The 27,741-nt window shown below is 35.9% G+C and overlaps 1 long non-coding RNA gene across 2 annotated transcripts in view; it reads left to right on the top strand.

Annotated features, from left to right (window-relative positions):
* The window catches only part of LOC123387622, a 176,178-nt gene that overhangs the window by 88,867 nt on the left and 59,570 nt on the right, over nt 1-27,741 (top strand). Inside the window, exon 3 of one of the 2 annotated variants that reach the window (XR_006602064.1) lies at nt 5,849-5,947. The exons of the other annotated variant lie outside the window; for it this stretch is intronic. This is a non-coding gene — a long non-coding RNA (uncharacterized LOC123387622). Of the gene's footprint in view, nt 1-5,848; nt 5,948-27,741 lie in introns of those variants that run through there. 2 annotated transcript variants of the gene reach the window in all.

Here is a 27,741-nt window from a genome sequence, read left to right as displayed (position 1 = left end):
CAAGATTTCATTTATCTTGATGGCTGCATAGTATTCCATTGTGTATATATACCACATCTTCTTTATCCATTCATCTGTTGATGGACATCTAGGTTCTTTCCATAGTTTGGATATTGTGGACATTGCTGCTATAAACATTCGGGTGCACGTGCCCCGTCGGATCACTACATTTGTATCTTTAGGATAAATACCCAGTACTGTGATTGCTGAGTCATAGGGTAACTCTATTTTCAACTTTTTGAGGAAGCTCCATGCTGTATTCCAGAGTGGCTTCACCAGCTTGCATTCCCACAAACAGTGTCAGAGGGTTCCACTTTCTCCTCATCTTCCCCAACATCTGTCATTTCCTGACTTGTTAATTTTACCCATTCTGTCTAGTGTGAGGTGGTATCTCTCTGTGGTTTTGATTCGTATTTCCCTGATGCCAAGTGATGTTGAGCAATTTTTCATGTGTCTGTTGGCCATCTGGATGTTTTCTTTGCAGATATGTCTGTTCATGTCCTCTACCCATTTCTTGATTGGATTATTTGTTCTTTGAGTGTTGAGTTTGAGAAGTGCTTTATAGCTTTTGGATACTAGCCCTTTATCCGATATGCCATTTGCGAACATCTTCTCCCATTCTGTCAGTTGTCTCTTGGTTTTGTTGACTGTTTCCTTTGCTGTGCAAAAGCTTTTGATCTAGATAAAGTCCGAGTAGTTCATTTTTGCCCTTGTTTCCCTTGCCTTTGGTGATGTTTCTAAGAAGAATTTGCTGTGGCTGAGGTCAAAGAGTTTGCTGCCTGTGTTCTTCTCAAGGATTTTGATGGATTCCTGTCTCACATTGAGGTGTTTCATCCATTTTGAGTCTATTTTTATGTGTGATGTAAGGAAATGGTCTAGTTTCATTTTTCTGCATGTGGCTGTCCAATTTTCCTAACAACATTTGTTGAAGAGACTGCCTTTTTTCCATTGGACATTCTTTCCTGCTTTGTTGAAGATTAGTTGACCATAGAGTTGATGGTCTATTTCTGGGCTCTCTATTCTGTTCCATTGATCTATGTGTCTGTTTTTGTGCCAATACCATAGTGTCTTGATGATTATAACTTTGTAACAGAGCTTGAAGTCTGGAATTGTAAGGCAAAGAACTTCGGATTTCTTTTTCAACATTCCTCTGGCTATTTGGGGTCTTCTCTGGTTCCATATAAATTTTAGGATTATTTGTTCCATTTCTTTGAAAGAAAAAAAAAAAAGGATGGTATTTTGTTAGGGATTGCATTAAATGTGTAGATAGCTTTAGGTAGCATAGACATGTTCACAGTATTTGTTCTTCCAATCCATGAGCATGGAACATTTTTCCATTTCTTTGTGTCTTCCTCAATTTCTTTCATGAGTACATTATAGTTTTCTGAGTACAGATTCTTTGCCTCTTTTGTTAGGTTTCATCCTAGGTATCTTATGGTTTGGGGTGCTATTGTAAATGGGATCAACTTCTTAATTTCTCCTTCTTCTGTCTTGTTGTTGGTGTAAGGAAATGTAACTCATTTCTGTGCATTGATTTTATATCCTGACACTTTACTGAATTCCTGTACAAGTTCTAGCAGATTTAGGGTGGAGTCTTCTGGATTTTCCACATAAAGTATCATATCATTTACAAGGAGTGGTAATTTGACTTCTTCTTTGCCGATTTGGATGCCTTTAATTTCTTTTTGTTGTCTGATTGCTGAGGCTAGGACTTCTAGTACTATGTTGAATAGCAGTGGTGATAATGGACATCCCTGCAGGGTTCTTGACCTTAGGGCAAAAGCTCTCAGCTTATCTCCATAGAGGATGATATTTGCTGTGGGTTTTTCTTAGATGGCTTTGAAGATATTGAGGAATCCCTACACCTTGAAGAGTTTTGACCAAAAAAGGATGCTGCACTTTGCCAAATGCTTTTTCAGCATCTGTTGAGAATATCATATGGTTCTTGTTCTTTCTTTTATTAATGTATTGTATCACATTAATTGATTTGTGGATTTTGAACCAAACTTGCAGCCCAGAAATAAATCGCACTTGGTTGTGGTGAATAATCCGCTTAATGTACTGTTGGATCCTACTGGCTAGTATTTTGGTGAGAATTTTTTTTTTTAATTTTTATTTATTTGACAGAGATCACAAGTAGGCAGAGAGATTTTGGTGAGAATTTTCACATCTGTGTTCATCAAGAATATTGGCCTTTAATTCTCATGTTTGATGGGGTCTTTGTCTGGTTTTGGGATCAAGGTGATGCTGGCCTCATAAAATGAGCTTGGAAGTTTTCCTTCCATTTCTATTTTTTGGAAGGTATTAATTCTTCTTTAAATGTTTGGTAGAATTTTCCTGGTAAGTTGTCTGGCCCTGGTATCTTGTTTATTGGTAGGTTTTTGATGACTGCTTCAATCTTCTTCCCAGTAATGGGTCTGTTCAGGTTTTCAGTGTCTTCCCGGTCCATTCTGGTGGTTTATATAACTCTAGGAATGCATCCATTTCTTCCAGACTGTCAAATTTACTGGTGTATAGTTGTTCATAATATGTTCTTATAATTGGTTTATTTCATTGGTTTGGGTTGTGATCTTTCCTCTTTCATTCATGATTTTATTTATTTGGATCCTTTCTCTTTTCTTTTTGGTAAGTCTGGCCAGGGGCTTATCAGTCTTATCAATTCTTTCAAAGAACCAACTCCTAGTTTTGTTGATTTTTTCTATTGTTTTGTTGTCATTGTTGTTGTTTGTTTCAATTTCATTGATTTCTGCTCTGGTCATTATTATTTCTCTTCTCCTGCTGGGTTTAGGCTTTCTGTGTTGTTCTTTCTCCAGATCCTTTAGGTGTAGGGTTAGGCTGTATATTTGAGACTTTTCTTGTTTCTTGAAAAAGGATTGTATCGCTATATATTTTCCTCTCAGGACAACATTTGCTGTGTCCCTCAGATTTTGAACAGTTGTGTTTTCATTATCATTTGTTTCCATGATTTTTTTTCAATTCTTCTTTAATTTCCTGGTTAACCCATTCATTCTTTAGTAGGATGCTCTTTAGCCTCCATGTATTTGAGCTCTTTCCAACTTTCCTTTTGTAATTGAGTTCTAGCATCAGAACATTGTGCTCAGAAAATATGCAAGGAATGATCCTGATCTTTTCGTACCATTTGAGACCTGCTTTGTGACCCAGGATGTGATCAACTCTGGAGAATGTTCCATGTGCACTAGAGAAGAATGTGTATTCTGTTGCTTTGGGTTGGAATGTTGTGAATATATCTGTAATGTCCTTCTGGTCCAGTGTGTCATTTAAGGCCTTTATTTCCTTGTTGATCTTTTGCTTGAGTGATTGTCCATTCCAGTGAAGGGGGTGTTAAAGCCCCCTACTATGATTCTATTATTGTCAATGTATTCCTTTGATTTTGTTATTAATTGGTTTATATAGTTGGCTGCTCCAATGTTAGGGGCATAGGTATTTAAAATTGTATTTTCTTGTTGGACAGACCCTTTAAGTATGATATAGTGTCCTTCCTCATCTCTTATTATAGTCTTTGGCTTAAAATATAATTTATTTGATATAAGGATTGCCACCCCAGCTTTCTTTTGATGTCCATTAGCATGGTAAATTGTTTTCCACCCCTCACTTTCAATCTGGAGCTGTCTTTGAGACTAAAATGAGTTTCTTGCAGACTGTGTATTGATGGGTTTTGTTTTTTTTTTATCCATTCTGATATCCGTGTCTTTTGATTGGGGCATTTAGCCCATTTACATTCAGGGTAACTATTGAAAGATACTAATTTATTGCCTTTGTATTGCCTGTAAGGTGACTGTTAGTGTATATTGTGTCTGTTCCTTTCTGGTCTACTACTTTTAGGTTCTCTCTTTGCTTAGAGGACCCCTTTCAATATTTCCTGTAGGGCTGGTTTGGTGTTTGCAAATTCTTTCAGTTTTTGTTTGTCCTGGAAGCTTTTTATCTCTCCATTTTCAATTGTAGCATAGCTGGATATAGTATTCTTGACTGCATATTTTTCTCATTTAGTGTCTGAATATATCATGCCAGTTGTTTCTGGCCTGCCAGGTCTCTGTGGCTAAGTCTGCTGCCAATCTAATATTTTTACCATTGTATATTACAAACTTCTTATCCCGAGCTGCTCTCAGGCTTTTCTCTTTGTCACTAAGACTTGTAAGTTTTACTATTAGATGATGGGGTATGGACCTATTTTTATTGATTTTGGGGGTGTTCTCTGTGCCTCCTGGATTTTGATGCTTGTTCTCTTTGCAGTATTAGGGAAATTCTCTATTATAATTTGTTCCAATATACCTTCTGCCCCTCTCTGTTTCTTCTTCTTCTGGAATCCCAATTACTCTGATATTGTTTCATCTTATGGTATCACTTATCTCTCGAATTCTCCCCTTGTAGTCCAGTAGCTGTTTTTCTCTCTTTTGCTTATTCTCCATTGCTTATCTTCTGTATTACTAATTCTCTCTTCCGCTTCATTTATCCTAGCAGTAAGAGCCTCCATTTTTGAATGCACCTCATTAATAGCTTTTTTTTTTTTCCAGCTTGGTTAGATTTTAGTTCTTTTATTTCTCCAGAAAGGGCTTTTATTACTCCAGACAGGGTTTATCTAATATCTTTCATGCCTTTTTTGAGCCCACCTAGCACCTTAAAAATCATCATTCTGAACTCTAGATCTGACATATTACAAATGTCTTTACTGATTAGGTCCCTAGCCTTTGGTACTGCCTCTTATTCTTTTTTTTTTTTTTTTTTTTGTGCTGAGTTTTTCTGCCTTGTCATTTAATCCTAATATGAATATATGAATGAGAGAATAAAATACTAAAAGGGTGGAAAAGACCCCAGAAAAATGTATGCTAACCAAACCAGGAGAGACCCCTAATCAGGGGACAAAAAAGGGGATAAAAAGATATTTTTAAAAATTAAAAAAAAAAAAATATATATATATATGACTGGTGAATAGAACAGTGCCACCCACTTGATTTTTTTGGTTTAGTTTGGTCTTATAGAAGAAACTACCTCCCAAAATTTAAAAGAATGAAAAACTTATATATACAAAAATAAGAGTAAACATGATGAAGGAATGGAATATGACTGTAAAGATGAAAATAAAAAAATATATATTCTAAAAAAGGAATTTATAAGATCAGATGGTTGGAAAAAGAAAGAAAAAGAAAATGGAGAGAATTTGCTTTTGTTGGATACTAGAACAAAGCTCTGTGCTAGATTTAGGGTATATTTTATCTATTAGAAGAAATTGTATCTGAAAATTTTTTTTATGAAAAAACCCTTTATATATACAAAAAATAAAGTTATATAATGAAGGATAAAATATGACTATAATAATGAAGGTTTAAAATGATTTTTAGAAAGATATTATTAAGATAAACTAGTTAAAGAACGTTAAAAGAGGAATGAGAAAAAGATAAGAAATTAGAATTAAAAAAATTTTAAAATTTTTAATTATCTTTGCAAGACTAAAGAGTCAGGGGGAGAAAGTCATGAATTTCATGCTTTGCTTTCTCCTCTCTGGAATTCTGCTGTTTCCTTGAGTAGTGAGCTTGCTCTTGGCTAGATGTTCTTGCTGATCTTCTGGGGGAAGGGCCTGTTGCAGTGATTCTCAAATGTCTGTCTGAGGTGGAATTATGCTGCCTTTGCCCCGGGCCAGGCTAAGTAATCTGCTCGGGTTCACTCTTGGGAGCTTTTGTTCCCTGAACCCTTTCCGTAGAGCTCTGAAGGTTGAGAATAAAAATGGCGGCCTCCCAATCTCCAGCCCAGAGGAACTGAGAGCTCAGGGCCCCACTCCTCAGAGCACCCTCAGATAAAGGTGGTTAATCACTCCCATCTCCCTGGCTTCCAGCTGTGTTCTGAAGCTCACCTGGCCTCTGACCGAGTGTTTCTGTCTCTGGCACACAGCCCTATTTGGAGTCTCCAAATCAGCAGATTCCTGCCTCCAAAGAAGGAAGGTGAGTGTCTCTGGATCTACCAGTTGTAGGGCCCCTGCTCAAAGAGCAGTGGCCCAACTGTCCTGAGGATCAGTTTAAGGTAACCTCAAACTGAAAGCTCATTCCTCAGCTCTATCTCTGTAGTCAGCTTCCCCACTCTGATACATATGATCTCTGCTACACTCAGACACCCCTGATCCTGCTGTGACCCCGCATGACCTGAGACCACACTGTCCGTGCCAGGGCTCCACCCCCACTTAGCCTCTGGAGTGATGTCCCTCAGTGGAGCAGACTTCTAAAAGTTTGGATTTTGTGCTCCACTGCTTTGCCGCTTGCCAGGAGCTGGCCCCTCCCCACCGTGGTCTATCTTCCTTTTGCCTTGGATTCACTTCTCCACAGGTCCTACCTTTCAGAAAGTGGTCCATTTTCTATTTCTAGAATTGCTGCTCTTCTTCTTTTCAATCTCCTGTTGAGTTAAGTGTTTGGAATGGTTTGATAACTATCTAGCTGAACTTCTGCAACCTGACATCATCTCAGTCTGCTACTCCTCCACGATCTTCACTCCTTTCCCCAATTCTTTTTTCAATTCTTTCAGTTTTTGTCTCAAGTATTTTGATGCTATGTTGTTAGGTACATGCACTTTTAAGACTATTTTGCCTTCTGTAAGAATAGATTTATTGTCATTATGTCCTATTTATAGCTGGTAATTTTTCTTGTTCTATACTCTACTTTGACTAAAATTAACATAGCTACTGCAGTGTCTATTTGATTATTTTTAACCTGATATATATTTTTACTTTTAACTTATCTTTATGTTTGATATGGGTTTCTTTATATTTGATATGGGTTTCTTATAGACAACATACAGTTGGGTATTTTGTGTTTTTTAATTCACTCTAGCATCCTGTGTCTTTTAATGAATGTATTTATACCATTCATATTTAAAGTGATACTGATATAATTGTAGTAATGTCTATTCTGCTTGGAGCTGTTTTATACTCACAGCATTTGTCCTCATGTTTTTCCTCCTCTTACTCTGCCTTCTCTGATTTTAATTGAGCATTTTATGATTCTGTTCAATTTTCTTTTAGTGAATCAATTATACATCTTGTTTTTTAAAAAAGTGACCATCCTAGAGTTTACAATGTTTATTTATTTGACAGAGAGAGATCACAAGTAGGCAGAGGCAGGCAGAGAAAGAGGAGAAAGCAGGTTCCCTGCTGAGCAGAGAGCCCAAAAAAGACCCTGAGATCATGACCTGAGCCAAAGGCAGAGGCTTTAACCCACTAAGCCACCCAGGCCCCCCTACAATGTCATTTTTAAGTAAAATAAGACCTCCTTCTAATAACACTATTGTATTTTACATGTAGTATAAGTATCTTAAATCAGAGATAGTCCCAGTTCCTCCCTCATACCCTTTATATTACTATTACACATTTCACTTATCAATATGCAATAATCTTTGTCTTTTGAGACTGTTTTTCTTGCCTTTTGTCATGCTGTGTAATTTTTTTTTTGTCTAAAGATGGATGTTTTGTATTGGATAATAGAAACTACTGAAGTTAATAGGCCTTTAGAATGAGAAATTATATTCTCCCTAGCAGCTGTATTGTGCTTACTGTGTCCTGTATCTGTAGATGACAGAGGCTTCAGATTCCTCTTGTGCATTTATGTTTGTTCTCTGCTTGACTTTGGGCTTTCCTAAGTCCTCTTCCTCAGAGAGAGTCTGTGTCTTGCAACCCTCAGCTGTAATTCACTGTTACTTTATGAGAGTCTTGTTGGTTTGTCAGAAAGGTGTAGGGAAGAGAGAACATTCTACAATTTTCTGATTAAATCTCAGTCTTTCAGTGGCCCTGAGTCTCAGATATGAACCTTATGAACATTTCTCCAGTTAAGTATAGTACTCCTCCATACCCCCAGTTCCTTTCCTGGTTGCAATATTCCCAATGCAATGTTTGACACTTCAAACCTTGTTGAATAATTGACCATTTTTCTCCTTTAAATGAGAAAGAAAGTTGAGGGGGCTGGTTTTGGAATGTCTTTCTCCAGTTGGGATAAAAGCTCTGGAAAAATCTTTTCCCTCTTGGGAGTAGGTGGAGTTGGGAAGAGGGCTCTTGGCATATTTTGCAATAATTGCTCTTCCCCTTCCTGCCAGAGCTACAGGTGGATCTTTCTGGGATTCACTATAAGAATCTCATGGGCTTCCTGGAGGTAAAGCCAATGAATTGTAGGATCCCTCTTAAGACTGTGGTCCTCCTAGTTTCTTACTCTGTTCTCATTCACACTTAGCATCCAACAATTTCTAAAAATTACCATTTCAATGTTCTTACAGTTTATGATGCTAGCAAGTTCTGATTCAGTTAAGCATATCTTCTCTGTGTCTCCAGATTCACCTGTCTCTACAGATTTCCAGATGTCAGTCTGCACTGCAACTTCAGTAATCTGATGGTTTCAAGAAAAATTACTGATTTTCATTTTGTCCAGCTTTTTCTTTTTTCCTGTAAAGACAGAAGATATGACATCCAAGCTATTTACATATTGGAACTGAATCCAGAAGTCACTGAAAAGTCTTTTAAATATGCCTCTTCATCTCTTAAAGAAATTCAAAATAAAAAGACAATGTATTATTTTCTTTTAAACTTACAATTCAGACAGAAGGATCTTATGTTTATAAAAATACACATACATACATATAGGAAATTTTGGATTACATAATTAATTATACTTAATTTGTAGTTCCTCATCTGTCTGAAATGTGAATTCACTGGGCAATTGATATTCCTGGAAAGTCTTCCTTGTCTTAATTATAATTTATACTTCTCTTGATAATGATACAAAGTTGTTTATATATATGTGTGATATCCATATAACATATATATTCATATATGTATGGTTATTTATATATATGTTACATATACATATATGCATAGTTATTTTTATATATACACATATATAATATATATGTGTATATATAAAATATATGTGTATATATACACATATATATACACACACACAATATTAGCCTAAGGTGCCCTGAGAAAAACCTCAAGTCTCATTTCCCTTTGTGTTGTCCTTCCAGATTACTCAGTATTCTCTATTCTATATTCTGAGTTACTGGACTGGCTTTCATGCTATTTAGTTTTCCTTTTCATTTCAGGTTTCATTTGATACTTTATTCTACCTATTTACTTCCATTAAGACCAAGCCTGTGAAAACTTTGTATAAAATAAAGTCCATGGCTTTCAATAGGTCCTGAAAGGTCACTCTATCAGCAAATTAATAAACTTTGAGGTGTATATTTTGTCTATTTTTTTAAACACTTTTGCTAATTTTCATGTCCTCAGCTTTGTCCTAATTAAGTGTCATTTTCCAGGTAAGCAATGTCTGGATAAATGGAGTGCTACCATCTTTCATATAAGGCACATATGAGGCCACATCAAGTCCTTGTGTGATAAACAAAGTAACTCTGAGGATACAAAATAAGACCCTTACAATTGTGGTTAATATTCAAAGTCTGCTCATTAATTCTCTATAATTTGCTTTATTAAGTTTGTGAGAATCTGAATCCTTATGCCTTATATATATTCATAACCTGACTCTATGACTTTAATTAAAGAAAATCATTTAACATCAAGTCTTCAAAAGAAAACATAAATTTCTCACTAATATGTTTAAAACAAATTTCCTATACTATCTCTTTAAATATTAGCAATACAAGAAAGGAACTGCCAACAAGCATATTTTTGAACATGTACTGGGCTCTCAGTGACTACTCAAATTTCCTTTGATGAAAGAAAACAGGTGTGATCCTCGACATCTTTCAGAGATGGTGTAACAGGATACACATTTATTCTTCCAAATTTTATTTATGTTGGCAATGGTTAATTTTTCTAATACACTCCATTTCCCTCACTTAGTGATGTTTCACTAATAGCATCACTGAAGCCCACTTGGACAGAGGTAATATCTGATACAAGTGGATGGATCCATATTAAATTAACTAGGAGCCAAGGGAATGCTTGAGGTCAGGTGTTCCAACCAGGCTTTCATTAGGCGTTTGCATTCCAGGAAATATTTGCCTTCAACGACCAAAAGTACTGTGAAAACCCATCTGTAAGCCCGAGTTTTAGACTATCTTGGTAATAATAAAGATTCATTTTTGAATCATAAAGATAGCTTGTTCACTTGAAAGCAAGCTGGGATACATAAGGAATTAGGTATTAAAGGGCTACATGGATCTCTTTATTGCATCAGTACCTCCCATGACCTTCTGTAAGAAAAAGCATCTTCTGCCAGAAACCTTTACACTCCTAGTACATAATGCTCTAAAAATTCTGAATTTAGTAATAGATGCACAGGTGTGATTTGAGGTTAGTGAACAGTAAGAGACTGAGTCACCAGCATTATATAATATGACTCATAGTTGGAGGAAAAAAATCATAATTCATTGAACTAAAAAAGTTATGTGCCTGATTTCTCCTGATCCCATAATTTTAGAGCAGTAATCAGGGATACTGCAGCCTTTTTAAGTGCCTGTAAGTTTATACTTCTGTTTTCCCTGGAATGTAAATAGAGACTCATTTTTTCCACTCTTCTTTGGCATCTACTGAAGCTGTATCCATGAGCTAACAACCAAAGTCCTTTTTCATTAATAAAGTAACAACCACTTGGTTAAATAAACACAAGGAAATTTTGAAATTATCTTGGAGTATATTTACTGAAGATCATTCTGTATGTATTAATTTATTTATATTTTATGTATATTCTTAAGGTTTTATTTAGAGTTTATAGTATGATTAAAAATTAATATTAAGTTTTTAAAATGTTATTGTATTGTTTTTGTATATTTAATGTATGTTTAAAGGCTTTGAATTCTGACCTCTATTACAACGAAAGCTTTCCAGTTTCTCATGTCCTACACGGTCCTCCTCAACATCCCCTTTCTGTCCTTGCCAACAAAGTCTTCCAAATATCTGTTTGATTCTTGAAGTGGGGCCAAGTGGAATGAGCATGATCTATGAAATGAGTCAGTGAATAAAAAAAACTAGATACTGTTTTCAAAGGGAGACCCAGTACACCAGGTTCCAAAGCTGCACCTGTGTCTCCAGTCAGAATGGAAATGGAGCATAGGAAATTTCAGGAACTTGTCAAGTTCAGTCTTCTAATTGTTGGCAGAGCACTGTATTCTATGCAAGAATGCTGGCCAAACTAGCAGCAGGATGCTTAATCCTATATATGAGAATCACAGCAAGAAAAGCACCACCTTCTTTTATTCACTAGAACCTGTACCTTTTATCTCTAATACTCAATCCAAACCTACTTCAAATGTGAGTTTTTAATTCAATGATTATGAAACTTATTCTTCAATTGCAGAATTTCTTATAAAATCTCCCTGTTAACCTCTAGAAATAAAAAGGGGGAAGATAACTGGTCAAATAAATTAGAAAATGCTTTGTACTTTTGAAGAGTTACAAATATTAACATGTTAAATCTTTTTAACCGTCTTTTCCAACCCCCCCGAAAAAAAATATACTGAAAAACACGTCTAGAAATAGCAGTCAAGCAAAAATTTCCTGAATTTTATTCAGCGTTATAGACCCAAATGCTCCTTATTCTAAGGAATATCATTTGTTTTTGTTTTTCCTCTTATCTTAGTGAGAAATAATATTGTAAGTTAAAATTCAGGAAACAGTAACCTCAGAGATTTTTAAATGGCGACCTAATCCCAACACACATATTTTAATTTCACATGTACATTTACCAGTTACAGATTTTTTTTTTTTGGTAATATGAAAATACGCATTCGGAATGTATTCTGCAATTCATTATTATCAATATAAATTCTTTTTGAAAATCATTTTGTGTCTGCATATGTACTTGAGAATCAAGTATTAGAACTTTTAAATAATACCATTTTAAGCATTATCTTTAATTATTGATCTTACTTTAGCTGGCTCATTTGGTAAGAATAAAAAGGTCAGGTGTCAGTAGACGAAATTAATATCATAAAGCTTTTTCCCCCTCATTTTTATTGGGACATACATTGAGCTCCGTCTGGCATTCAGAGCAATGCACAGAGATCAACACTGCAATTAGGAAAGTGATGAAATATCTAACTTGGGAGTTGGACAATTACAGGAAAATAGCCTCATGTAACAAATCCTTATGGTTTATCATTATAAGTTTGCTCACATATATATGTTTAACCCCTCAAGAGGAGGAGCCATTTTGATTACAGACCACTAAACAAAAGCAAACTTCTTCACAACTTAGATTTTATTAATATTCCTTCATTTAAGCTATCAATATTTTAAGGTGAGATTTCTTTAAATTTTGTCCAAGACTTCATACTTCTATTTTTAGTAAATCACATACCAATTGATGTAAGAGCTTGAGTAATGATTTGGACATTGAAATCCTTGCGACTCAACAAGACTATCATTTATTAGGGACAAGAACTGGATCTCCAACCACTGTTGTGTGGAAAGAAGGGAAGAAGACAGGCTGAAAATTACGGCCAACCGCCTCAGTTAGCTGAACCAGTTGGGCTTGCGTGTCTTTTCCTTCTGTGCTCTTCCAGGACTTGACTTGAACTGTGGTCACACACCTGGAAATGAGCCCAAAATGGCATGAAGAAAACCTTGTGTCTGAATATGTCACCTGACTCACAACTGATCCAATAAAACCAATGCTAATAGTTATTAAAGTTCAGAGAGTAATGCTGTTTTTTTTCTAATTAAAAAATACAGAATGGGGGGCAAAGTATGCTGAGTGTGGAATGATGTAAATCTTCTGTTCCACTTCTATTCACACCCCCCCCCCAGGGTAACACTCTTAACTGTGTGTATTTTTACTTTTCTGATGGATAACACCATAATTCTAAAAAGAAAAATGCTTTAGTTGCAAATGTTCTTCTACTTTAACCTCTGGCTATTTATTCACTTATTGATATAAAAGATAAGTGTTTATCCCATTTGCCATACTACTTATTCCTTTCTACAATTCTCGTATGTTTAAATAATTGTCTTATAATTTTTAATTCTCCTATCAATTTCACTTACCACCCCAAATAATACAATTACTATTTCTTATTACATTAGCTTTAGAAATTATTATATTTCAAATAAAGAATTGTACATCTACACTACTCTCCAGTACCCACCGATCTTTTGTTAACACTTACATTGTTTAATATTATTAAATTTTGTTATCACCTTTTTTTATTATAATAATGCAGTATTTAGTATTGGAATATAGGTGTCTTTGTCCACTCAGGCTGCTGTAAGAAAATACTACAGACTGTGCCTCTTTTAAACAACAAACATTTAGTATTCACAGTACCAGAGGCTGACGGTCCAAGATGAGAGTACTGGCATGGTCAGGTTCTGGTGAAGACCATCTTCTGAGTTGCAAACTGTCCACTTCTCAGTGTGTCCTCGCTTGGTGGGAAAAGCAAGGCATCTCTCTCAGCTTTCTTTTATAAGATCATTAATTTTATTTATGAATGTCTGGTCATCCATGACCAAAGGCCACACCTCCCAAGACTATCACATTGGGCATGACGATTTTAATGAATTTGTGGGATCATATTGAACCTCTAGCAGTAAGTTAATTGTAAAACTCAAACCCAACCAAAATTTATGATTATATAAATGTTGTTTCATATCATATTCACTGTACCCTTAAAGGAGAATGTTCAGACTATAGTACAAATTTATTCTTTTCTTTCAGTTACCAAATTATACCATACACACACACACACACACACACACACACACACATATATATTGCTTATATATGTGTTGCTTATGTATATATATGGCAAAAATATTCCGTGTGTGTGTGTGTGTGTTTGTGTGTATATATATGTATGTGTGTGTGTGTATATAGCTTAATCCTTATGCATTTGTGTTGCTTTGTATTCCTGGTATTTCTGATTGTTCTTTTAAAAAGATTTATTTATTTATCTGGAAGAGAGAAACAGAGTGCTGAGAGAAAAAGTAAGGGGGGAGGGGCAGAGCGAGAAAAATCTCAGGCAGACTGTCTGCTGAGGGCAGAGCCCTGTGCAGGGATCCAGCTCACCACATAGGAAATCATGACCTGAGCTGAAGTCATGAGTTGGTTGCTTAACCCACTGAGCCACCCAGGAACTTCTCTAATTGATTTAAAAAAATAAAAAAGATAAAGTATATGATTATTTACAAATCACTCATATTCTGACTTCTTTTTTTTTTTAAAGATTTTATTTATTTATTTGACAGAGAGAGATCACATGTAGGCAGAGAGACAGGCAGAGAGAGAGAGGAGGAAGCAGGCTCCCTGCCGAGCAGAGAGCCTGACGTGGGACTCGATCCCAGGACTCTGGGATAATGACCTGAGCCGAAGGCAGAGGCTTAACCCACTGAGCCACCCAGGCGCCCCATATTCTGACTTCTTAATCTTATTTTTTGAATACTATCTGCTTGATTGTCAATATTTTTATAGCCCACTTCTTTTCTAACTTACAATTTTTAATTCCTAGGTCTGTTGCATAACTATCACCTGAAATTCTTTATGTTGAATTCTGATTTAATCCTACTGTTGATTAGATCCAGTGTCTTTCTCCTTTATTATTCTGAATATTTTTTTCTGCACTGTTTCTTCAAATATTTTTTTAAAAGGAAGGCGCACAGTATTAAAGTTTCCCCATTTTTGCATATTGCAAAAACATTTCTCCTTTGTCTTTACACTTGATTGATAACTGATTATGTGTCAGATATATACTTTAGATTCAAGGTTATTTTCCTTCAAAACATTGGAGGCTATTCCACTTTCTTGTGGTCCATAGGGTGTCTGATACCTCTCTGATTAATTTCTTCATAGGCAAACGGTTATGTTTTATGTTTCCTCTCGGGGAGCTTTTAGATATCTTTTGATCTTTGAGGTATCTCACCAGGAGATATTTAGTTGTGTTTCTTTTGTCATTCCTCCAGATAATGAAGACTTCTCTTTCTTCCTCATTGGGAAAATGTAAACTGCTCTTTCTTTTGTGATTCCCTCTTTTATATTTTCTCAGCATTGTTTGTATGGTGGTCCTCTTGTATGAAAAATGAATTTTCTGGATTGAACCTCTATCTCTTTTGTTGGATTCTATATCCCAAAGTCCTTTCCTGTGTCCTGAACATGATCTCTTTTCTTCCACATTCTGTTCTTTAGTTTACGTATCTTGGTCCTTTCTCTTTTGTGTTATCTTTCTTCACTGTCAGGTAGTTCTGCTTATCCAACCATATTTGTGAAAGAAGAACAAGGCTGAAAATCTTAGTAGCTGTTGTTGATTTCCTTAGGAGACTTAGGCCTGTTTCCCCATCTTGCATACTGACTGTGTACATGGTAAACAAGTGTCAACTCGTTGCCTTTGCTTTAGGGAGAGGAGAGTTGGATTTAGACAGACTATACTCCACTTTCACTGCCAGAATAGGCATGTCTTTATCCTAGAATATCAGTTTCTAATGTAGGAGCCTAGTTTTTCCTGGGAAAATAATCCCACGCCACCTTGATGCCATCCTAGATTTACCCTGGGAACCACTGACCCAGCAGTCACCTTTTTTTTTTTTTTAAGATTTTATTTATTTATTTGACAGAGAGAGATCACAAGTAGGCAGAAAGACAGGCAGAGAGAGAGAGGAGGAAGCAGGCTCCCTGCCGAGCAGAGAGCCCGATGCGGAACTCAATCCCAGGACCCAACATCATGACCTGAGCCGAAGGCAGAGGTTTAAACCACTGAGCCACCCAGGTGCCCAGTCACCTTTTTTTTAAAGAGGTAATACTTATTATCCTTTGATCATAAAGAAGGATACAAATGTAAGTCACCAGTATTATTTTGGGGACAAAATACTTGTTTTCTTCCTTTGGAACACTTTTGCAATTTTTCTACAAAGTTAATTGATATCATCAGCTATAACATTGCACAAAAATGGTTAAAGGAGAGCAACTACAATGTATTGGTAAGTATTCACTATCTACATGGCTTATTTACCTAAGCAAAGAATACCGCAACAACACCAATACAAAATTCAAATTAAAATAAAAGGTTTTTTGTTGTTACAAGAATGGCTATTACAAGTGATGGAACTGTCAAAAATGGGGCACCCAATTTTGGGCACCCAAAAATTGGATGGCTCAGTCAGTTAAATGTCTGACTGTTGATCTCAGGGCACTGAGATCTCAGGGTGGTGATCTCAGATTGTGAGATCATGGCAGGCTTTGCACTGAGCATAGAGCCCGCTTAAGATTCTCTCTCTCCCTCTGCCCTTTTCCCCACTCTGCCTCTCTCTTAAAAAAAAAAAGCTAAAAGGAAATAAACCTGTCAAAAATTGAAAATTAGGGGCATCTGGATGGCTCAGTGGGTTAAAGCCTTCACCTTCGACTCAGGTCATGATCCCAGGGTTCTGAGATCGAGCCCCACATGGGGTTCTCTGTTCAGCAGGGAGCCTGCTTCCCTTCTTCTCTCTCTGCTTATCTCTCTGCCTACTTGTGATCTCTGTCTGTCAAATAAATAAATAAAATCTTTTTAAAAAAATTTAAAATTAACAGATTCACTATCTCTTTCTGCCCCAAATATAGCAAAACTTTAGTCCTACTCTTACATTTCCTATTTCCTCTGATGGCATTCCTTTCTCTTTTTAAATTTAAATTCAATTAATTAACATATAATTATACAATAATATATAATTATATAACATGTAATGTATGTAATATATAATATATATTTATATCATATAACATATTATATATAATTAAATAACTCATAGAATACATACAGAAAAGATAGGTCTATGGTATTATTTTGCCAAATTCTATGGATATAAATCTGAGAATAAGAATGAAACAGATGACTCTCAAGGAAAATATATAGATAAAATTTGTATCAAAGAAGTTAGAAATCTTAAGCAAATCAATAAGAGAAGGAAGAAACTGAGAATGTTATGAATTGATCCTGCTTTGACCCTGGAGCTGAAAAATTCAAGCCAGGCAGAGATATATTTACAAATCGATTCTTTCTTAAATGCAACAAATAGAAATTTACGAATATCAGGGTGCCTGGGAGGGTGACTAACTCTTGGTTTCAGCTCAGATCACCATCTCATGGGTTATGGGATTTAGCCCCATGTCAACCTCCATGCTCAGCAGGGAGCCTGCTTGAAGATTCTCTCTCTCCCCTCCCTCTGCCATCCCCCAACTTGACTGCATGCTTTCTCTCTTGTGCTTTCTGTAAAATAAATGAATCTTTTAAAAAAAGAAATTTACCCATATCATGCTCAGCATTGTGTTAAATTAAAAGAAAAGAAAAATGATACTGATGCTAAAACTTAATAAAGAAAGCAATAGTTCAGCCTCATTTCAAAATGTTATGAACTGTTAAACAAAATATTAATAAAATATGGCAGAACATAAAAATGAGAAATTAAGGGGCACCTGGGTGGCTCAGTGGGTTAAGCTTCTGCCTTCTGCTCAGGTCATGATCTCAGGGTCCTAGGATCGAGCCCCACATCGGGCTCTCTGCTCAGCAGGGAGCCTGCTTCCCCCTCTCTCTTTCCTGCCTCTCTGCCTACTTGTGATCTCAATCTCTCTCTCTCTCTCTCTGTCAAATAAAAAACAAACAAACAAAACTTAAAAAGAATGAGAAAGTAAATTAAAATGAATTCCACCTCAAAATTCAAGGATGCTTTAAAATTATGAATTAGGTAGTATTTCTTATTAATTGGTCAAGGAAAATGAACACATGATCATCTCACAAGTGAGGAAACAGGAAGACGATTTCTTTTTTTCTGAGCTCAATCCATTAAAAAAAAAAATTTTTAAGATTTTATTTATTTAGGGGCACCTGGGTGGCTCAGTGGGTTAAGCCTCTGCCTTCAGTTCAGGTCATGATCTCAGGGTCCTGGGATTGAGCCCTGCATCCGGCTCTCTGCTCAGCGGGTAGCCTGCTTCCCCCCTCTCTCTCTGCCTGCCTCTCTGCCTACTTGTGATCTCCCTCTCTCTGTCAAATAAATAAATTTTAAAAATCTTTTTAAAAAATATTTATTTATTTGAGGGAGAGAGAGCAAGAGCACAAGCTCAGGGGAGGAACAGAGGGAAAGGGAGAAGCAGTCTCCCCAGTGAGCAGAGAGCCTCATGTGGGGCTCAATCTCAGGACCCTGGGATCATGACGTGAACCAAAGCAGATGCTTAAGAGAACTGAGCCACCCAGGCATCCCCAGGAAGAATATTTCTTATCTCATATTTTATATAGTGCATACTTTATGTTATCTATCTTTCTATCATCTGTCTATAAATACTGTTATCTATTTTATCCTCATATTATCCATCCATATGTTATCCATCTAGTTATATGTTACATATCTCAAAGTATCAGTAAATGTTTAATGATGAAATAATAAGGCCATTATAACCAAAGCAAGAAAGATATTGTGATTTATCATAGTGTTGGATTTTGTTATATGCTTTGTTGAATCTACTAAGATGATTATGTTGTTTCATCCTTTATTCTATTGAAATGGTACAATTTTAAACCAACTATGCATTCCTTTGATAATAACTACTTAATCATGATGCAGAATCCTTTTTATATGTTTCAGGACTTATTTTGAAAAACTTTTTAAGTATTTTTGTGTCTGTTCATGAGAAGTATTGATCTATAGTTTTCTTGTAATATGTTTATCTACCTTTGTTTTGAGGTAACTTTGATTTATTTTTTTGCTCAATTTGTATCAACTTTAACCCTCTTTCATGTTATATCCTGTTTTTTTGACAAGCACCCATCATTTCTTTTAGCACTTCCTGACTTTGCCACTACACTATATTCCAGGCTCATTTTGTGTTCTCAGTATCCCAGCCTTAGAATCAGCCATCTCTTTAAGGATCCCTGGTGCCATTTATTAGAAAACAGTACTAAATATTAAGAAGGCATGATCTGGGCCTGGGTATGATATATCCCTGTTTCTAGACCCTCTCAGCTAGCAAGTATGTACATGTATACTCATCCACATATACATACACATCTATAATCATTTCTGTATGTATCTGTTTATATATACACTGAAATGAATATGGGCTATAGTAATATTGCCATAATCCAGCACCATAGGATTAATTCTAGTCTTCCCCCCATTCTTAGTTGCAACTTTTTTCTATAATACTGGTTCCCGATAGTATTCATTTTTTTTTTCATTCAGCTTTAGTATGTATGTAATGTTGTTTCAGAATTATGAACTCATGGCCTGTGAAAAACACATTTAAGAACTACAGTATAGTATTTATGCAGAGTTCTTTTTGTGTTTAGCATTGCAATATTGCATCAAAACATAGTGCCTATTTTCCACACCTTCTTCAGTAAGGTTTTGCCATCCATTTGTAATACAGTCAGATTCATTGTCTCTGTCTGTATTCTATCTAATGAATCCCCTAACAGCCTGACTGATTTTAATCTACATCCAGTAAAGTTCACGATTTTGATGATCATCATGGATTTTGACAAATGCATAATGTCATGTATTCACTATTACAGTATCATACAGAACAGTTTTATCACTTTAAAGTTTCATTGTGTGACCCCTTTATCATCAACCACTTCCTTCATTACCAACTCTTGGCAGTCTCTATTGTCTGTTCATATAGTTTTGTGTTTTCATCCATTGCTAGTGGGGATGCAAAATAGTACAGCCATTCTGAAAGACAGTTTGGCAGGCAATATTTATAAAGTTTAATGGACATGTACTATACAACCCAGCAATCCAAACCCTATGTATGTATAGCCATATGAGTTAGAAACTGATATTCTCACAAAAACCTGAGACAAGGCCTTGCATGGTGGCAGGGATTTAAGGAAGTGATCCTAAGGAACAGGAGATGGTATAAATATTAGAAGTGAAACAGAATAAGATGTCATGTCAAGAGGCACCTGGTGGCTCAGTGAATTGAGCCTCTGCCTTTGGCTCAGATCATGGTCTCAGGGTCCTGAGATGGAGCCCTGGATTGAGCCCTGCATTGGGCTTTCTGCTCAGCAGGGAGCCTACTTCTCCCTCCCTCTGCCTACCTCTCTGCCTACTTATGATCTCTCTCTCTCTCTCTGTCAAATAAATAAAATCTTAAAAAAAAAAAAGTCATGTCAAGTGTACATTATAAAGCTGGTCATTGCTGTGAATACGGGAAGCTTAATTCTACTAGGAACTTTCTGAGAGGCTGTTGAAATTATTAGTTATTGGAATTATCTGCCTGAAGGATAGAAGGAGACAAACTGATCCCTAGTTCTTGCTCTACAATGATCAAGGATTGCTTTGTGGCGTGTAAACCCCTTTACATTCCCTGAAGTACAGGTCAGAAGGCAAATCATGTAGCTCCAGTGAGGTGAGATACTCTTCTCTAGAGCTGGTGTTCACAAAGTAGCTGGAATTAAAGAGCTGGCCAGAGCATGCCTGCCCTTTATATTGAGAATATTCAGTAGCACTTTTTTTTTTTTTTTTTTAGATTTTATTTATTTATTTGACAAAGAGAGCTCACAAGCAGGCAGAGAGGCAGGCAGAGAGAGAGAGAGAGAGAGAGGGAAGCAGGTTCCCCACTGAGCAGAGAGCCCGATGCGGGGCTAGATCCCAATACCCTGATATCATGACCTGAGCTAAAGGCAGAGGCTTAACCCGCTGAGCCACCCAGGTGCCCCTCAGTAGCACATTCTGAACAGTTACTGCCCAAATGCTCTCTATGTCCCTTCTTTTTTACTCCCTTCTACAATGTCTGTTCCCACTGATACACTGAATTTTTCTTCTATGTCAACAATGTATATGTAAGAAAATCCAAAGAGCCCTTTATTTTTCTCATTTACATCTCAAATGCATTCAACGGAGTTAACCAAATTGATCACACTTCCATGTTAAAACATTTCCTTCTGTGGCTTTTCTGACAGTGTTTTTTCTTTTTTTGTTTTGTTTTGTTTTTGTTTTTCTGATGTTATCCTCCTTTTCTGGCTTTTTCTTCCAATTCCTTTTTCAGCTCCCTGCCTCTTTCATACCTTTATGTAATGGACATCTTCAGGTCCTTGAGCCTTGGTTTTAGTATAATCTTTTTATAACACAAATCTGGTTCTATCAGTTCCTCTAGGACATAAATTTCATTTCTGCCTCACACATTTTCTCCATGCCTTTCTCTTTAACTAGAGAACTCTTTCATCTGGCTAATGATAATCTGGCTAGTATGGCCGGTTTGGGCACATCAGTTTGATTTCAGCTGAAGTGACACTACACTAGGGAAGTGCTCCCTGCTCTTTCCCATAAGAGTCTATAATGTGTGTGTGGGTGTGTGTGTGTGTGTGTGTGTGTGTCTGATTAACAAATTTCTCTTTTTTTTTTTTAAAGATTTTATTTCTTTATTTGACAGACAGAGATCACAGGTAGGCAGAGAGGCAGGCAGAGAGAGAGAGAAAGGAGGAAGCAGGCTCTCTGCTCTGCAGATGTGGGGCTCGATCCCAGATGTGGGCTCTGCAGATGTGGGGCTCTGCAGATGCCCTGGGATCATGACCTGAGCTGAAGGCAGAGGCTTTAACCCACTGAGATACCCAGGCGCCCCATTTTCTCTTAACTAATGTATTAATTCTATAATCTTTCTACATTACCCCTTCTACTAGACCCTTACTTCTTTAAAGATTGAAGTGGTTCCTCCCTTGCTCATTTCTGTATCTTAGTTCCACAATAATTTGGCATATGAAAGTCTCAATAAATCAGATTAATGAATTCAAAGATTCATACCTATGCATAGATATTTGATCACCTCTCTTTAAATGTAGTGACTTATTTCCCTAATAATTTAATTTCCCAGCTGTTCTCCTTCAGCAGAGAGCTGATGTATAAATTTCATTGCCATTAGTTAATGAATCTACTAGCCTCTGATGATATCATTTTATTCCTCTAAAATGACCAATGGAAATAGATTCTTGGCCTGGATACTTGCTCAAAAGCTGTCATACTGTTCTAACTTACATTTCAATTTTCCCAACCCAATGAAAACCCAGTGAAGAATATTTATTTCTAGATATTCAGAAAGAAATAATTTTCTGCCACTTCTCTAATTGCAGGATAAGAAAATGCTTGGGCTACCACTGACTGAATTAGTAATATGAAAACCTGAGTATGTTATTATGGTCATATTTCTTCCTTTCCCTTATTCTTATTATCAGTTTTATTATTATTTAATATTATCAGTGTTTATGACAGTTACATTCTCTTTTACAGTTATAATTCCCATTGTGCTTATCTTAATTTGAATGATTCCTTTGCTCAACATCAAAGCAATTCACCATGTCTCTTACATTCATTGACTATTTGGATTCATCTTTTTAATAGATAGAGATCATCATCAATATATTTCTTTTTTTAGTAGTCATATATGTATTTGTATATTTTTTTATATTTGTATAAATAAATGTATTTATACATGAAAAAGAGAGAGAGAGCAGGGAGGAGGGGCAACGGGAGAGAAAGAGAGAATCTCAAACAAGACTCTGCTCAGTGCAGAGCCCTACTCAGGGCTCAGTCTCACCACCCTGAGATCATGACCTGAGCTAAAACCACGAGTCGGATGCTCCACTGACTGAGCCCCCCAGGTGCCCCCAAATATATTCCTTAATAGGACACGTTCATGGACATTTTAGTTTCTAAATTCTTCCATGCTTGAGAATGTCTGACCACACATTTGAATGACAATCTGGCTAAGTATAATAGTCTTGGATTACATTTTGTCTCCCAAATGTGTAGACATCTTTCCAGCTTGGTGTATCTTTGAATGTGGTTGTGGAAAAATCCCGAGGCCTGCCTACATTTTTTTCCTCTTTGGCCATATAAATGCTTACTACACGAAGGTATAAAGAATTATTTCTATCGCCTTCAAGTTCACAATTTAACCAAGATATGACTCAGAATCTATTGTTCCATAACAGTTTTTCTGAGAAGAGAGCATGGTCTTTAAAGCAGCGGCATCTTTTGTCAAACTTTAAAAAATCATGAAATAGAACACATATTAAAAAGTACAGATTAGTTAACTTCACCCCCGTGTTTCTCATTTTCCATATATTCACACAGGGATGATCTAATCTAACATAAAAAGTGCTCAGGAGTCCTCACTCTCGTTCTTACAAGAAAAAATCTGAACAAGCTGAAAACAGAAAATCTTAGCTCCCTTAGAAAACTAAGGTCATAGGGCAAACTTTGCCCCCTAAAACTGGAGGGGCAAGATACAAAGAATTACACCTCTTGAGGCAGTCACCATTAGGAACAATGAAACAGTAACAGACAGATTGCTGGAGAGCGAGTATGGACCAGCTCAAACTGGTCTCTTAAGGGTCCATTATTAGATGGACTCCATTTTTTGTAAGTTTTATCTCTAGGAGTCCCAGTTGGTTATCTAAGTGAAGATTAGAGGAAAATCCCTCTTGTTGCTGTCAGATGGAGAGGGAAAAGTAACTATTTTGAGGTGGGAGAGAGTAACCATTTTGCAGTCGGCCCCAGTGTTGTTACGTTCTCCGTAAATGCCCATCCTTAGACAAAATTACTTTCCAGAACCAAACTAATGTCAGTCTTGAACCCATAAAAATCCTAGAGGAGAACACAGGAAGTAATCTCTTTTACATCCACTGTAGCAACTTCTTTCTAAATATGCCTCCTAAGCAAGGAAAACAAAAGCAAAAATAAACTGTTGGGACTACATCAAAATAAAAAACTTCTACACAGTTAAACAATTAACAAAACTAAAAGGCAACATATGGAATGGGAGAAGCTGTTTGCAAACGACATATCTGATAAAGGGTTAATATCCAAAATATATAAAGAACTTACAAAAATCAACATCCAAAAATGAATAATCCAATTAAAAAATGGGCCGAAGACATGAATAGACATTTTTCCAAAGGAGACATCCAGGTGGCCAACAGACACATGAAAAGATGCTCAATAGCACTCATCAGGGAAATGTAAACCAAAGCTACAAAGAGGTGTCACCTCACAACTGTCCGAACGGCTAAAATCAACAACATAAGAAACAGCAGCTGCTGGGGACAATGTGGAGAGAGGGAAATCCTCTTTCACTGTTGGTGGGAATGCAAACTAGTGCCACCACTCTGGAGAACAGTATAGCAGTTCCTCAACAAGTTAAAAATAACTATCCCACAATCCAGCAATTATACTGCTAGGTATTTACACAAAGAGTACAAAAATACTAATTTAATGGGATACATGTACCCCAATATTTATAGCAGCTTATCTACAATAGCCAAATTATGGAAACAGCCTAAGTGTACATCAACTGATGAATGGATAAAGAAGAGGTGAGATAGATGTGTATATATAAAATGGAATATTACTCAGTCATAAAAAAGAATGAAATCTTGCCATTTGAAATGACATGGATGAAGCTAGAGAGTATTATGCTGAGTGAAAAGTCAGAAAAAGACAAATACCATATGATTTCACTTATATATGGGATTTTTAAAAACAAAGAAACATGCAAAGTGAAAAAAGAGTGGGAGGCAAAACAAGAAAGAGACTCTTAATCATAGAGAACAAACAGATGGTTACCAGAGTGGGGAGCGTGGGGGCATGGGTTAAATAGTAAGTGGGGATTAAGGAAGACACTTTTGATGAGTACCAGGTGTTATGGAAATGTTGAATTACTAATGGTACATCTGAAACTAATATTACACTGCATGTTAACTAACTGAAATTTAAATAACAACTTAAAAAAAAACAAATTTAAGTAAGCACAAGAAGAATAGTAAAATAGAATATAGGGAAATACCTTCGAAGTAATTAACTGTAAAATAGAAAAAATAGAATATAAGATAAAATCAAAAGCAGTTTCTTCTAAAAATAAATAAAACATGCCCTTCTCTGGTAAAACAAAAAGAGAAAAACAGAAAACTTCTGCTCTGTAAAATACATTGTTAAGAAAATGAACAGACCAGCCACATGCTTGGAGAAAATACTTGTGAAATATATATCTGATAAAGGACTTGCATCCAAAATACACAAAGAACTATTAAAATTCAATACTAAGAAATCAGAAAATCCAATCAAAAGGTAAATAAATTATCAGAACAGGTATCTCACCAAAAAATCTATCTGTCATCTATCTATTTACCTTTTATCCTTCTGTCTATCCATCCATCCAGGTGGTTGCTAAGCTTATGAAAAGGTGTTTAACCTCTTAAGTTATTAGAAAGTTATAATTAAAATAACAAGGAGATATAGGCTTCCAGTTTTAGAATAAGTAATCAAAGGAATAAAAGACACAGCCTAAAGAATATAATCAGTGACATTATAAGAGTGATGCATCAGAACAGATGTTAGCTACAGTGGTAGTGAATGTAGCATAATATATAAACTTGTTGAATCATTATGTTATACACCTGAAACTAATGCAACATTGCAATATTATATGCCAACCATGTTCAAATTAAAAAAAAATCTTTGAGATGAAAAATACTACTACAAACCAATTAGTATGCATAAAACATTTTTAAAAGTTGATGTTATCAAGTGCTGGCAAGGATGTGGAGCCACAGGAACTTTCAGGTATGGATGGTGGGGATGCAAAATGGTAACACTTGAAAGACAGTTTGTCAGTTTCTTATAAAACTGTACATATAATTTAGTAGATATGCTAATGGATATTTACCTAAATAAGTTAAAAACGCATTCACCCAAAAACTTGCACATGAATATTTATAGCAGCTTAATTCATAATTGACAAAAACTGGAAGCAATTAAGAATGCCTTTAAAAACATAAGTTAATAACATAAAAAGACAGGCAGAAACTAAGTGCATACTGCTCCATAAAGAAGCAAGTCTGAAAAGGTTACATACTGTTCAATTCCAACTATACGACATTCTGGAAAAGGCGAAACTAGAGATAATGAACAGATGAGCGGTTGACAGAAGTTCAGGGAGATGGGACTAAGAATGAACAGGTGGAACATATAGGATTTTTATGGAAGTTGAACAATTCTGTATGATACTACAATGATGGATACATGATCTTATGTATTCATCAAATCCACTGAATATACAACACATAGACTGAACCCTAAAGTAAACTGCAGATTTTAGTTAATAATAATGTGTCACTACTGGTTAGCCAATTGTAGCAAATGTACAATTCTGATTCAAGATGTTAATAGTAGAGGAAGTTGGGAGCAGGGGAGTGGGGATGTGGGAACTTACTGCACTTTTTGTTCAGTTTCTTATAAACCTAAAACTGTTCTAAAAAATAATCTATGAACTATAAAAAGTACATATAATATATTGTGCAGTCTAAGTATATAGTCATATAACCACAACCTTGTGCAAGATAGAGTTACAGCTAGGTAAAACAGCTATATTCTTATTTTTGAAGACATCTACAAGACTACTACTGACATGTGGCTACAAGAATGAAATGGGATAGCTAGAGGTATATATGTGTCATTTCAAATCAGAAACTCCCTGGAACCTGGGATGGCTTGTTCACATTGTTTAGGGCTGTGTGGATCCATGGTTTCACCTGGTTTAACAAGTCGCATGGCCTAGATTTGTCACATGATCAGCAGAGTTTAAAAGACCCAATTTGCATGCTTGCATGCACGTATACACACACACACACACACAGACACACACACAGAAATATTACACAGCCATAAAAAGTACGAGATAGAAGATAGTGCCAGTTGAGACAATATGGGTGGACCTAGAGATTAGGCTAAGTGAATTAAGTCAGACTGAGAAAGACAGGTACTACATGATTTCACTAGTAAGTGGAATATGAAAAACAAACAAACAAAAAACCAAACCAAACCACCACAAAAAAACCAAATGAATAAGCAAACAAAAAGCAGAACCAGCCCTGTAAATACAGACAGTGCACTGATGGCTACCAGAGAGGAAGAAGGTAAGGAGATGGGCAAAATGGGTGAAGAAGAGTGGGAGATATAAGCTTCAATTATGAAATGAATACGTCACGGAAATAAAAGTCACAGCATAGGGATGATAGTCAATAATATTGTAATAGTGAGGTATCAGGACAGACAGTAGCTATGCTTGTGGTTAACAAAGCATAATGTATAAACTTGTGGAATCACTATGTTATACACTTGAAATTAATGTACCATCATGTCCCAACTATACTCAAATTTAAAAATAATAATAACAAAGTTAGAATAGAGTAAATCTTAAAAGTTTTCATCACAAGAAAAAAACTGGTACCTATGTTTGTTTTAATAGATGTTAAAAAAGAACAGTGTGGTGATCATTTTGAAACATGTACAAATATCAAATCATTATGTTGTACATCCAAAACTAATATAAAAATAAATAAAAATTTTTAAATTTAAAAAATTAAAAAAATATTAGGAAAACAATTTTTAAAAGACCTACTTATAAAATTTTGGTTTTGCATTATTTCTTATCCAACTCTTATTTCTTGCACATATTTTGGGACTTCACACTCCAGAAACAAAGTGAGTCCTGTGCTAAGAAAGGATTCTATGAGCTATGCTTAGAAGTCTAGGACCTTGATGCTTATGCATCCTTTACTCTCATTCTGCACTATAAGCTTTACCTTCATTAAAGTCTTACTTTTAGCACATCATGGAGTCCTCTGGGTCCTTTCAATTATCCAAGCTAAGAAATAGTAAATTGACAACACCCTAGAACAAGCAAGTATGTCCTTTTCAATTAAAAATCCTTCCCTTCTGCTAAAATAAATTATGATTTCAGTGATAATTCAGTCTTTGACTTCTTTACAATTTTATCA

Source organism: Mustela putorius, unplaced genomic scaffold, assembly GCF_011764305.1.
Source record: "Mustela putorius furo isolate JIRA1106 unplaced genomic scaffold, ASM1176430v1.1 tig00003858_pilon_pilon_pilon, whole genome shotgun sequence".
Lineage (NCBI taxonomy): Eukaryota > Metazoa > Chordata > Mammalia > Carnivora > Mustelidae > Mustela > Mustela putorius.
This window is presented reverse-complemented; position numbering and strand designations above follow the sequence as displayed.